This window comes from Hyperoodon ampullatus (genome assembly GCF_949752795.1).
Source record: "Hyperoodon ampullatus genome assembly, chromosome: 4".
Taxonomy (NCBI): Eukaryota; Metazoa; Chordata; class Mammalia; order Artiodactyla; family Ziphiidae; genus Hyperoodon; species Hyperoodon ampullatus.
This window is the reverse complement of record NC_136917.1, coordinates 152847420-152862030: the sequence shown is the minus strand read 5'-3', so window position 1 is coordinate 152862030 and position 14611 is coordinate 152847420. Positions and strand designations below refer to the sequence as shown.

The 14611-nt window shown below is 34.5% G+C and overlaps 1 pseudogene across 1 annotated transcript in view; it reads right to left on the bottom strand.

Moving 5' to 3' along the window:
• LOC307051326 (casein kinase II subunit beta-like) overlaps positions 1-1553 on the bottom strand; it is a 78560-nt pseudogene extending 77007 nt beyond the window's left edge. Inside the window, exon 1 of the transcript in view lies at positions 1507-1553. The product of the transcript in view is annotated as a casein kinase II subunit beta-like (transcript). The remainder of the gene's footprint in view (positions 1-1506) is intronic.
• Between the last annotated feature and the right edge of the window lie 13058 nt (positions 1554-14611).

Sequence of the window (14611 nt, the reverse complement as noted above, 5' to 3'; positions counted from 1 at the left end):
TGAAAAAATTAGTATTTTTTTATCATTGTAGAAAGACCTTGAAAACACTTTCATAAGTGCACATGGAAATTCACTCTGACGCTACTTCAAATAGGCAAATAGGAAAATGGTGAAGAATCATTTACATAATGGACAAATGTAAATCATTCTAGTTGTAGAGAGACGCTTCCCTGCTGTCTTGATTATATTATGCTTTCCTGCCACTACATGAGCTCACACAAAACTGAAAAATAAATTAACATTGTGCAGTTATAAGTTTGAAGCAAAGGAACACCAGTGCAACTTTTCATTGTTTTCTTCACCCTTAAAATATCAGCTCATGAATTTTCCTTGCTACAGATATTTGACACACAAAATCATTTGCTCGGAAGATATGGAATGGCATATATGAGAATCCAGCTTTAACTGCTAACTTTAAAGAATTTAAGGTAAAGGAAATTACATTTTATTGTGGTTGCTCATGATTGTTTGTTCAATGGGTTGTCACAGAAGCCAATTTCCACATTACCCACTTTCTGTGTAATAAATTGATTCTTTTGTTTCTTTTATGGGGAAGTGATATTTCTACAGTCTTCTTAACTTATTACAAAATGTATTTCATAAATCACCAGTCTTATGGAGGATGAAACATCTGTTTACATAATAGTACTTGCTCAGTTTTAATCAGTCATAAGTACGTGACTTGACAACCAGTTGACAGTATGAGAAATATATTTCTAGTGACATTTATTTCATGGCACATTTGTGTCTCACATAAATAAAATGAAAAATAATCTTAAAAGGTAGGAAACTAATACAAAATAAACACAAATATAGCATTCATAACCCAAAGAAGCTCAGTGTTCTAGAATTACTCTATCAATTAATATAAATCAAAGGCTAAATACCTTCTCCCCTCATTTCTGTGAATGGAGAGTATACTAGTGTAAGGGTGATTAGCTAAGTCTACCAAATCTGACTCTCTGTGACTTTCATTTGTAAGAAGTTTGATCTTTGGCAAGTTTCTTAAATTTTTTGGTGACTCAAATTCTTCACTGAAAACAGAGGGAACAATAGTTTTACCTCATATATTATAGTGATAATTAAGTGATAATCCAGGTAAAGCACTTCAACAATACCTGAGTCAGAGAGTGTGCATTAATGTTGGCAGTCATTATCATTGTTTATATCATTACAACTACCACTATTGTTGTTGGTTTTATTATTATAAATATACTTTAAACTTTCCAAGGGTGTTCTATTCCAGCTCAATCTGAAATCACCAAACTTGAGGCTTATTTTTTGCAACTGCTGACATCCTACCACTAATGTGTCCTTTACATTACTCTCTAAATTGTCAATAACAACTTTGATTGTATGCAGTAAACAAGATATGGGCATTAAGGAGGTGTTGGGTTGCACCCCACTGGCCTTCAAGGCCTGTAGTTGCCCAACTTCAAGACAAAGATAGAGCCCGGAGTCAGTGACAGAGACATCAATGGTTTAATGGATAGTGGGATCTTATACTTCTGAAGCAACACCCCACCATGTGCAGCAGATGGCGGGCAGGACATGGTGCCAGTCTTTGCTCCTGGGGGGAAGAGGAGATTGCCAGTTATAGGGGGAATTGAAGTCAGGTTAGCTCAGTGGTTACCAGGGAAACTAGCAGCGGACATGCCCCTCACCTCCTCTTTGATAAGAACAATCTCTAGCTGGGACCTGGGGACAGTATGTAGGAAGGTCAGTCATGTGAGCAGGGTGTAGGTGAAGCAGGCACTGGTCTAGCTGGGGATGTACAGAGAGCAAGAGAACAGCAACTTCCAGTGACCTGACCACACAGGAGAGAACTCATAACCAAACACAAAACAGCAAATGACTTAACTGTGGAATCTTTGGCGTCCTTATCTTCCTCAGTTTATCCATAGAACCCAATCATCCCCTTGTAGTTCATCACAGCCTTTTGTGTTCAAATCTTTTTTTTTTTTTCCTTATTCCAAGTTACCACACATTCTAGGCTTATCATAAACTAAAGAAAATATAAATATCCCTTTAGAAGAAAGCTAATATAATATTTATTATTTCAATTCAGACTTGCAGGAGATAAAGTGGAGTGCGAGAAGATGGTCACGTCCCAGGTCTCAGGTGAGTCCCTGGGACGGCTGCCAAGTGTGGGTTCTTGGCTTCACACAGGAAAGAATTCAAGAGGGGGCTATAGTAAAGTGAAAGAAGGTTTATTCATTGAGATACATACTCCACAGACAGAGTGTGGGCCATCTCTGAAGGTAAGAGGCCCCAGGGTACAGGGTTGTCAGTTTTCATGGGGGTGAGTAATTTCATAGGCTAATGAGTAGGAGGATCATTCCAACTATTTGGGGAAGGGGTGGGGATTTCCAGGAATTGGGCCAACACCCACTTTTTGGTCTTTTATAGTTAGCCTCGTAACTGTCATGGTGCTGGTGGGTGTGTCATTTAGCATGCTAATATATTACAATGAGCATATAATGAAGCCCAAGGTCCCCTGGGAGTCAAATCTTCTGCCATCTTGGACCTGGTTGGTTCTAAACAGTTTTTGTCATGTCCTATGGCTATATCATTCTTTTAAAGGTTGTGCCCTGCCCCCTTCCCTCCTGATTCAAGACAATATGTCATTTATTGATTTACTTAAACAAAACAAAACAAATAAACCAATTTTTTTTTTTTTTCTGCACAGAGGCTGGTGATGTCAGGCAGCAGGCTTTATTGGGAAAGGACACAGCTCAGGAGCAGGGTATCTGGGAGGCAGAGCCTGCCTTGATTACAGAGGCTCCCAATTCTTTAATCTTTGCTTCTCTTCTTTGAGGTGATTGTCTTGCTCCCAAAATCATTTTTACTCCAAAGATAAATTCTGTAAGTTGCTTAAGACTTATATGCATTTGAATATAAAAATGATTTTCCTTTAACCAAAAAAATTAAAGTATTATTTGTAAAAGTCAGCCTCCATCCTGTATAGAACTTTGTAAATTTGAATTTTTGTATGTGTGTACTTTCTTAGCAGTAATTGGTTTCCTTGAGATAAATCCAGTTCATGATGATCATCTCAGGCTTTATGATAACTGGCTGCCCTGTGTTAAGGCACTTCATCTCTGCTAAGGCAAGGTATCAAAAAGAAGTGATGTCTCAGAAGGAAAGTTATATGTAGGAACTGTTATAGCTTTCTCTAAAATTCCAAAACTCCATATTATGAACCATTTATACCAGCCTGCAAAATGTTCAATACAACATTTGTTTTCTGCCATAAACACTTAAAGCAAAATTGGATCCGTCGAGTCATATGGTCCAAGCAGCAGAACAGCTTTCTTGGCAGATGGACATTTTGCAGAAACTTAGTCTCACTCAAAACTGGCAGCTTTTTTTTTTTTTTATACTAAATAAATGGGCAAGAATAATACAGCAAAGTGAGATATATGTGGCATCCCAAATCTAAAGAGACCCATAGACTGTTAAAACTTTTCTCAATAGTAGAGGGACAAGATGCAGCAATTTATCTCTCATCTTGGAAGGGATATTTCAACATTCCTATGAGGTGGAGCTCCTAGAAATGTCACCAAGGTGGCAAGTCCCTGAATTTTGCGGGATGCATTCCCAAATTCTAACATGCATGTCTTACCTAAGTCTCTAGAGTTGCTGATACTTCCTGTTCATCAGATGCAAAATCATTCACGTCATAAATGTAATGTATAAACATGACATCCTTTTGAATTGAGAGGTGTTTCAGGTCATTACAGACTAGACTATGACAGAAAGCTTAACAGTTGATATACCCCTGAGCTAGAATAGTACAATTGTGTTTCTGGCTCTATCTGCTGAAAGCAAACTACCTTTTGCTCAAAAGTTTAGAGAAGAAAAGCATTGTCCACATCTATCATTGCCTATCAGTTGACAGGAGATGTAATGATTTGCTCCAGCAATGAAACTACTTCTAGATTAGCAGATGCAATTGGAGTCACTGCATGGTTATATTTTCAATAATCTCATTTCATAATGGTTATTTACATCTGTCCTCTGCACAAGCAAAATAAGTAAGTTGAATTAGCTGTGGTAGGAATAAACTCCAGCATTTTTAGGGGCTTGATAGTGACATTAATCTCTGAAATCCCTCTTGGGATGCGGTGTTGTTTCTGGTTTTATATTTTATATGTAAAGGGAGATCTAGGGGTTTTCACTAGGCTTTCCGTACCATAACAATGCCCTTTCCACTGGTTAAAGAACCAAGTCCGCTGATGAGCATGTGCTATCTGATTATGTATTTTGGAACTCAGAAGATAGTCATGGTGTGGGTTTAGGTGTCCATTGGGTCTACTATGAAATGGACACAATCCATTGATTATCTGACCTTCATAAGCCTCTTTTCTGACTAGTACATTACAGTTTTATTTTTATCTCCAGGCATCAGTGAGAGGTCAGAGTCAATGTCAAATGTCCTTGAAAAGTCTGATGATTTCACCTTCACCAGTTCATAGTAACCATGGTAAATATTTGCAGGTCTTTGGGGAAAAGCTAGGAGAAATATTAACAATATCCATTTTGGGCTATATAGCTAGGTCTTTCCTCAAGAGGACTCAGTCTTCTTTTCATTAAAATGACTCTGGTTACTGTAAACTGGTTGAGGGATATCTGTTACTGTATTGTGTTCTAAAACAGATCACGGTTAACACATTTGGGAATCTTTACTTTTACAAATTTAACAGACTACTCATTTATTTCAGTTCTAGGTACATACTGATGAACTATTCAACACCAAAATCTTTGCAGCATAGACATTCTGATTCCTGCTTCAGCTCTGCTCTGCAATGGAGTTACCATTACTATTTTGTCTCTGGGGATTAAGTGCCTCTATTTGCCACCTGCCACCCTGGAATTCCATTATCCCCATTGATTTCTGGGAGCCCAGATCCATGACAGTAGTTTCTGCTTATATTTCTGAATAGAAAGTAATCACAGGGACTTCCCTGGTGGTTCAATGGTTAAGAATGCAGGTTCCACCCCTGGTTGGAGAACTAAGATCCCACATGCCACAGGGCCACTGAGCCTGTGTGTTGCAACTACTGAGTCCACATGCTCCAGAGCCCATGCACCACAACTAGATAGCCCACGTGCTGAAAATTGCAGGGCCTGTGCACTGTGGAGCCCATGAGCTACAACTAGAGAGAAGCCTGCACATCACATCTACTGAGCCTGTGTGCTCTGGAGCCTGTGATCCACAACTAGAGAGAAGCCTGCCCGTCATAATGAAGAGCTCATGCACCACAATGAAAGATCCCTCAGGGCGCAGTGAAGGTCCCACCTGCCCCAAATAAGACCCGATGTAGCTAAATAAATAAATATTTAAAAAGAAAAAAATATGTAATCACAAAGGAGCTCATTAAGGACACTGGGGACTCCCCATGAATCTATTTCTTCCAGACTTAATGAAGGGAGTGTATTCTGGTCCACCTGAGGGGTACATTAGGAGACAAAGAAATATGACATCATAAATACATTCTACAGTTCCAATCTCACTAAGACTTTGGTTATATCCCTCAGTAATATGACAGGGAATTTCTAGCATTTGATTTAATTAAATGTAAGCACTTTTTGGTCTCAGATTTTAGTCATTTGCAAAGGAAAATGTTAAAGCTACTCCTATCTTCTTGATTTAACATATTGAATCCAGAATCTTGGCTAAGTGAGACTTTATCGCTCTACTCAGCCTGAGCCAAATTTGTATTTCTTCTACCTTAATCTAACAACCTTAGGATTAATTCTCACTTGTTTACCTAGGTTTTGGTAAATGTAGAATGTTAAAATCATTGTGAAAAATTTTTGGTATGTGTAATACTTTCCATGTCACACTTTGTACATTACCTTCTGGGTCCTGTTGGAACTTGACTCTGGTTATAGATCTAGGAACATTAAGAATTGTTGGAGATAGGATATGGAGAGGATAAGCAGTCTCTTCTTGCAAGAGAACTGTCTCAGTGGGGAGGAAATTATAGTTTCTTCAAACAAGAGGAAACTAATCTCTTTAAAACAAGAGGTTGAAGAGATAATTCAAAAAGAAAGGCAGTTTAGCAGAGTTTAAAGGTTCAACTTTCCAATCTTATTTGGAATTTTTCCATATGCCTCTATCCTAATATTTAGGACCCCAATCCTTCCCAATCAATACCCTAAATTTATCATAAGAAGCCTTGCAAGCTTGAGAATTCAATTCTGTAATCTTATAATTTAGGTATGATTTTTTTATAGATCTTTATTGGAGTATAATTGCTTCACAATACTGTGTTAGTTTCTGTTGTACAACAAAGTACATCAGCCATATACATACATATATCCCCATATCCCCTCCATCGTGAGCCTCCCTCCCATCCTCCCTATCCCACCCCTCTAGGTTGTCACAAAGCACTGAGCTTATCTCCCTGTGTTATGCTGCTGCTTCCCACTAGCTAAATATTTTACATTTGTCAGTGTATATATGTCAATGCTACTCTCACTTCACCCCAGCTTCCCCCTCCACCCTGTGTCTTCAACTCCATTCCCTATATCTATATCTTTATTCCTGCCCTGCCACTGGGTTTATCAGTACCACATTCGTATGGAAACACAAAAGACCCTGAATAGCCAGAACAATACTGGAAAGAAAAGTGGAGCTGGAGGAATCAGGCTCCCCAACTTCAAACTATACTACAAAGCTACAGTAATTAAGACAATATGTACAGGCACAAAAACAGAAATATAGATCAATGGAACAGGATAGAAACACCAGAGATAGACCCACACACATATGGTTGCCTAATTATGACAAAGGAGGCAAGAACATACAATGGAGAAAAGACAGCCTCTTCAATAAGTGGTGTTGGGAAAACTGGACAGCTACATGTAAAAGAATGAAATTAGAACACTCCTAACATCATACACAAATATACCCTCCAAATGGATTAAAAACCTAAATTTAAGACCAGACATTATAAAACTCATAGAGGAAAACATAGGAAAAACACTCTTTAATGCAGGTATGATTTTTATAAATATGAGCACTATGTCTATAGAAGATGAGGTTTTATTTTATGGTAGTCATCTCCCTTATAAGATATTTGGGCAGGAAAATTAGTGTTGTGAACTCATCATTTTTTTTTGCTGCAAGTTTCACAGCCCATTTGGAAGTCATAAAAGCAAAGAAACAAAAACAAACAAAAAAACCTTCCTTATGTAAAAGTAATGCGTCTGCTACATAGATCTCCCTTCCAAATTTCTTGCAAAGTGCTTCATTTGGTCCATGCTAACCTGTAATTATGTAGGAAAGAGAATTCTGGAAAAAGACAGCATCAGCCTAGCTCTGTTGGCACAGTAGAAATCCTCTATGCAATGGTCCATCTAGAAATATTATTTTGGGGGGAGAATTTTTGTGGATGAGGATAGTGGCTTCAGTACTATTTAATCTGTTACTATGAGTAAAGGATTGTTTAAGTTTTCATTTTCTTCTTGTGTCAATTTTTGTAGGTTATGTATTTCCAGAAATTAAAAAACATTTTTTTAACCTCAATTTTATTTACTGACCTAGAGCACTGGTTTTTAAATGAGGGCTAATTTGCCCTCAAAGGGACATTTTTTTTTTTTTGGTCACAACAGGATTTTTTCTATTGACATTTAGTAGGTAGAAACCAGGATGCTGCGAACTATCCTGCAATATAGAGAACAACCTTCCCATCAACCAAACCTTATTTGATCCAAAATGTTAATAGTGCCAAGGTTGAGGAACCTTGGTCTAAAGTGTTTTGTGATATATCTCAATATAATTTTAAAAATCTACTGCTGGGCTTCCCTGGTGGTGCAGTGGTTGAGAGTCTCCCTGCCGATGCAGGGGATACGGGTTCGTGCCCCAGTCTGGAAGATCTCACATGCTGCGGAGCAGCTGGGCCCGTGAGCCATGGCCGCTGAGCCTGCACGTCCAGAGCCTGTGCTCTGCAATGGGAGAGGCCACAACAGTGAGAGGCCCATGTACTGCAAAAAAAAAAAAAAAAAAAAAATCTACTGCATATTTTGTATGTTATCTTTTTGTATGTTACCTCTGTGGCTTTCTTATTTTACTCAAATCTTGACCTGACAATTTTTGCTATTTTGACAATTTTTCAAACGTATATAACATTTTTGTTGTTGTTAGCAGCAGAACCCATCCTAAAACCTATCCAGCATTTTCTTCTAAATTGTGTCATTTCTTTGTAGTAGTATCTCCATAACATGTCATATCTGGTTAAGAGAGAAGGTGAATGATTAGTTAATGGTAAGCTGAGGAGGAATGTAATCAAAAGAACGGCAATCTTTATCAAAATGTGAGATTCATAGGTAACATCTTGATTTTTCTTAATTAATATGTCATTCTTATTTGGACAGTAGTAGTGGACAGTTAAAAAAGAGAAGGAAAAACATTGATATCTCCTTGTAAAATGTAAATTTCCCCACATGTTTATTAGGAGGAATTTGCAATTAATAAATCTTTATTTTTTCTCCCTAATGAGAAGACAAATCTTTTTCTTAAATAATCTGTAATTTTTAGTTAAAAAAAATGAAAATGACTCCAAGTGAAAAAAAAGGATATGGAAGAGAAACTCTGACAAACCATTCTGAAAGATTCAAGTGATAAATGCATTAATGTGGAGAATACCAGAATTTACTTATAGATTCTAAAATTTTATATATAGATTGCATAAATTTTGAAATTTATATATAAAATTACATGTACAAAAAATTATATATATTTGATAAATAGTCCTGAATAAAAAACACCTATACATTGCATATACATTTTAATTGTCTTTGCTCTTCATGGCAAGTAACTAAAATTATTTCTGGCACATTGTATTTTTATGTTCATGAATGGTTAAAAGATTTAAGTGTCATCGCATTTAACAACAGTTCTACAACTTTGGTGTGCATTATACTTATCTGAGTAAGGTTGATGAATATGCAAATAGCTGGTCCCTCTTTCAGAGATTTTAATTCAATTTTCAAAATAGAGCTGCTCTATCTATCTATGCATCCACACACTCCTTAGGGATATAATAAGGTTTGAGAGATATGAGTAACTGTGTTTTAACCTAAATACCAAAATAGAGAAAAACAATTTATTTAAATATTCTATGGCAAGTTTGTACTTAATACATGTCAGCAAAACTCAGTCATAGGAAAAAATAATTATTAAGCACCTAAAATTTGAAAAGTAACATTGCTTTTTTTTGGAGCAATATATATGCAAAACAAACAAATAAACAAAAAATTGTGTGTTCACATTGGTCAGCCTTAGCTAAGTTATGCTTAAGTTATAAACCACAAAGTTTCAGGGACACATACAAAAAAGGAAATAAAAATGATGCATTTCCTATTATTGTGACATGTTCATGATGGTTTGCCTGTGGATGTTCTTCTCATTTTTATTAAAGGAACTGAGTTATATGACCAGTCCCAGTTAAATGTATTTCTGTTTTCATGGGAAATGGAAAAGATAAAATGATGGAACCATCAAAGGTTCTTAAAGATTTTCCTTGGAAGTGCTTCATCCCTCTTCTGTTCATATTTTATTGGTCAAATTCAGTGTAAGTACAATAGTCAAGCCTGGAGTTAATGATATAAGAATGTAAGTCCTCTCATAGTGAAGAGACAACAAATATTTTGTAAACTAATACAATCCTAAAATTGTAGGATTTTACAATCATAAATTTGTACAATACTGACTTGAAGAAATTTTATATATGATGTTTGTGAAATATGCTATCTAAAATTTATTTTCAAGTATTCTAGCAGAAATGCAATTAAATTATAGATAAATCTATTAGTGAATTTTAATCAACATGCAAAATGTATTACTTTTAAGTGTCCTATTCAATAATGAAAGCTGAATGTAAGTGTGGGGTGAGGGTCAGAGAGGAAGAGAGGAAAAGTGTCAGTTGTATCTATGCTACAGAAATTCTAGATTTCCTAGATGAATATTAGAGATTTATTAATCAGAATAAAATTTTACAAGAAATACTTTTTTATTTGTTTTAATAAATGATGTTCAAGATATACTGATTTCTTAGAAATATTATAACATATCTGACTTTGAATTTACAGAAAAACCTAATATAATACACACTTTTGAGTGGTGTTATTGTCCTAGGGCTTAGATTCAGAGGATTTTGCCACTTGAAATTAATTTCATCTTACACTAAAATAATTTTACTTCTCTCAGAAACAAACCCTACATAAGTTGAATGAAGGTGGATAAAGGCTAGAAAGCTAGGAATTTACTGAATCTTTAAGAAAATATTGTACGAGTTTTTGTGTCTTTTTACCCATAAATATAAGTGTGTGTGGTTGTGGATTTTTTTCTGGTACTTGCTTTAATTTTAGCATCCACCTGGTAATGTTTAGGGGAGAGAGGAAACCTACAGCTTTCATCCAACTATATCAGTGGTATCATCTACCACAAAGAACCTTGTTATTTGACCTGGTTCAGATCTGTGTGCACTAGGAAGGAAGGTGGGGTTTAGAAAAACATGCCAATGATGATTACAGTATAAGGTAAAATGATATAAATATATTTAAGGAAAGAGGGTATATTAATTTATAGTTGTCTACTATGAAAGCAATGGAACTAAATGATTACTACAGGGGAGATGTATTTTAAACTGGGCCTGAAAAATTGTGTAATGGTTGGAGACAGCCAGGTAGAACAGAGCAGCGTGAAGGAGCAGATAATGAAAATTTATGAAAGAATCAGAGCATTCTCTTTGTGGGAAATTTCACAAATCCAAGCCTCCAATTATTTTTTTAGTAGAGTTATAGTCAGTTTAAAGCACACATATTCAGCAGTAAAATTTCAGATAGTGATATCATAGACAAATATCTACATTTTAACTTATGAGCTTACGTCCTAATTTTAGTTAAAGTTCTGGTGAAACTCACTCTTACTATATTTACTGTTGTTCTTTTTAATTAACATGAATTGGTGTATTAGTATATGAATAGAAGTGAGGTGAAACTTTTCAAGAACTTACAGAAAAGTAAAAAAATTCAAATATTTACTCCAAAACCTTATACTTCCAGGTAATTCGCTGTTCTTATCTTAGGATAAATCTTAAATACATACTTTAAATTTTTCCTTTAATCAGGAAGACTAATTCTTGAAGAAAAATACTGTGCCCATTTTCTCTTTATTTAATTTATTTTTTTAACTTCCTTCCTTCCTTCCCTCCTTCTCATCCCTTCCCATTCTTACCCTTCCCATCCCCTTTCTTTCTTTCTTTCTTTCCTTCCTTCCTTCTTCTCTCTCTCTCTCTCTCTTTCTCTCTCTCCTCTTCTCTCTCTCTCTTCACAATATACTATGAACAGGAAGCACAAAACATGACAGATGGAATGTACCCTTCTATCTTGGGAACGATTTTCAAATCTCTTAGTTCAGCATTGAGATTATTCTCCATCATTTGCATCTACAGCTCTAGAGTTGGATTCCAAAGTGTTATTCTGCTATTTAGCCCCTGACTCTCAACTCAAGTCGTTTCTCACTTTCTTCTATTTTCTTAGTTAGGTTTATGTCATTTGGAACAATTTACTATGTGTCATTTATCTCTGAGGGAATCTTAGAAAAAAAATTATATTAATGATTCATACTTTTTTTTAATGGTCTGGAAAGCAGCTCCGAACTCAGACATTTTTTGTTTTATCTAGAAACTTTATTGGAGCTTGGGTTAGATGTGAGGAATTATTCACAATTATTTTGACAATAACTAAATGCCCTTAATAGAGTGACAGACTTTATTTAGGAATTCAATGTCACCATCCAGGAATAAGATGATCAACCAAGGACACCATCCAAGATTGGAAAGATGTAATTAATAGAACCCCATTTATAGAGCATCCTTGAAAATTTCTGGCTGGTGAAATCTACAAAGACCCACGAAGTAATCAATCACGTCTATGTACAATTTTTTTTCCTCTAGAATTTTTCTTCATTTTTTTGAGAATATTTTTGTATTTTTAATATATGTATTAGGTAACATCATTCTCATTTTTCAAACACTACATTCAATTCCCATTGGAATTATAACCCTATTAGAATTCTCAAAGAGATTAAGTTTTAAACACATCTTCCAAGGCCCAGTCCGACCTGGTTTACTTCTCTGTTCTCACTTTCATTTCCCCTTTTCCCATAGTCACTTGTCTTTTTATTATTCCACTTTAAATATATATTTTCTCTTTCCTTCTTATGGAATATTCTGCCACCAGATCTTCTGAAGGCTGACTCCCTCATTCATGTATCTGCTCCATTTCACCTTTCCAACATGTCTTTCTTTCGTTTCTTTTCTTTCTTTTTTTTTTTTAAGTGTGGTAAGGACACAATGTGAGATCTACCCACTTAACAAATTTTTAAGTGCACAAGACAGTATTGTGAACTATAGGCAACTTGTTGTACAACAGATCTCTAGAACTTATTCATCTTTCATGAATCAAGCTATTCAGGTTTAAAAAAGAAGGAAATTCTGCCACATGTGACAGCATGAATGAACCTGGAGGACATTATGGTAAGTGAGGTAAGCTGGTCACAAAAGGACAAATACTGCATGATTCTACTTACATAAGGTACCTAAAATAATCAAACTCATAGAAGTAGAGAGTAGAATTCTGGTTAGCAAAGTCCAGGGAAGGAGGAAATAGAGAACTGTTGTTAAGTTTTTCTTGACCATTGAACTCCTGATCCTTTATCACTCTCAGGAATATGTGCTGTTTTATTGCTTTCTTAGCATTTATGCCTTTCTAAAATAATTCTGTTCATTTTATTTTTGCACATGTTTTTCATAGTCTGTTTCCATGAGCCACATAATACAAAATTTTAAAATGCTTTTGAATTGCAGATATTTGAGAATTAGTATTTTTATAATTGTTATTGTAAGTAGAATTTTTACCAGATTTTTAAAGTTATAAAGCCAAAATCAATTTATAATGAAAGCAATAATCCCCTACTTCACCATTCCCTGAAAGTAGCCCAATTTCCTAGAGACAAATACTTTTAATAGTTTCTATTTTTACTTCTTCCTTCTTTTAGTGATTACTTAAATAATGTTCTGTATTTTGAAAAGTGAAAACTTGATAGTACTAAATGAACCATGTGATTTTTGGGAAACTTAGTGAGGAGGGTAACTAAAATTGTAAAATATGAAGGGAAAGGAAAATATATTAGGTACTTACTATGAATCTTTTCCTTACTCACTCAGTATAAAATTTTATATAATGTTTTTTTCCAAAGTAATAAAGGAAAATTTAATATCATGTAGCAAATATTTAAGCAAGTGAAGATATATTATTAGACTTTATCTCTAATATCCAGGTAAATCATGTTATGTGTCAAGAAAAGTAGCAGTTAGATGGAGATAAATTGGATTTAAAGAGATAAATCCAGTCAACAAAGGATTCTTGTAATAGATTGAAATGTCAGAACCTAATATGATGCATTAAAGAGACTAGTTTTGCAACTATAACAAAATTATCTCCTTCTAAAGTGTTTAGGATGTTTTGACATTTTACTCCAGCATCTAATTTAATACCTTATTGATGATTAAGAATAAGGAATTGAAAAAGTGAAACCCTATATTTTAAGAATGTTGTAAAACAATGTCATTATAAATATAGCATATTAATGTCAAATGATATATACTATAGTATTGATAAAATAAAGTGTAACTTAAGAATACGTATATTCATAGCTACTATAGTATCTTTCCCTTTTTTATATTTAGGGAGAACTTTTTTTGTTTATTTCTGTTACAGATTTGTGAATAAACTGTGGGAATTTATAGCTGGAATTAAGGTGTCCCAATTGGTAGTTTAATACTCCAGTCACTCTAATTTAGTATTAGAAGGAGCATAAAACATTGGGAATGCAGAAGTAAAACATTAATCCTTGTTATAAGTCTCAATTCAGTGAATTTTCAATCTAGATACTTTTCTATCCTTTATCTAAGAAGAATGGAATTTTTATTGATATAATAAATTTGCATGTGATTTTACTCACAATTATTATTTACAAACATAAGTAGTGAAACAATAGAAATTTAATTTAAATAATTTTATTTTAATAAAGATTAGTTGTTATTTCCAGTAGCATGATTCATTTCAAATTAGAGCAAAACACAGAATGCTCTTTAAATTAACTTCAGCAAGTTTAAGAATATGTAAGTGATAGATTCATATTTATTTCAGAATATCAGTTCAGATTTGTAATGACTGAAAAAAAAGATAGGTCTTTCTAATTCTAAATTTTCAATGTTACTCTAGACAATTTTAAAAAGAGAGTTCCTTAGTTTCTATAGATTATATTTTAGTAGGAATTCCAGTTCTAATTTTAGATTTATTTGTGTGTTTACTTATTTATTATTCAACAAATAATTATTAGCTATCTCCTGTTATCTGGTCACTGATTTCCTAAGTTCCTACTATTTGTCAGTCACTGTTCTAGATAATGGAATTATGGTGATTAAAAAGCCAAAAAAAGAATCCTGCTCTCATTGAGCTCACAATTCTGGGAGAAAATAGGAAAAACAATATTAAAGGTAAGTAAATACAAATCATAATAAGTGCTTAGCAG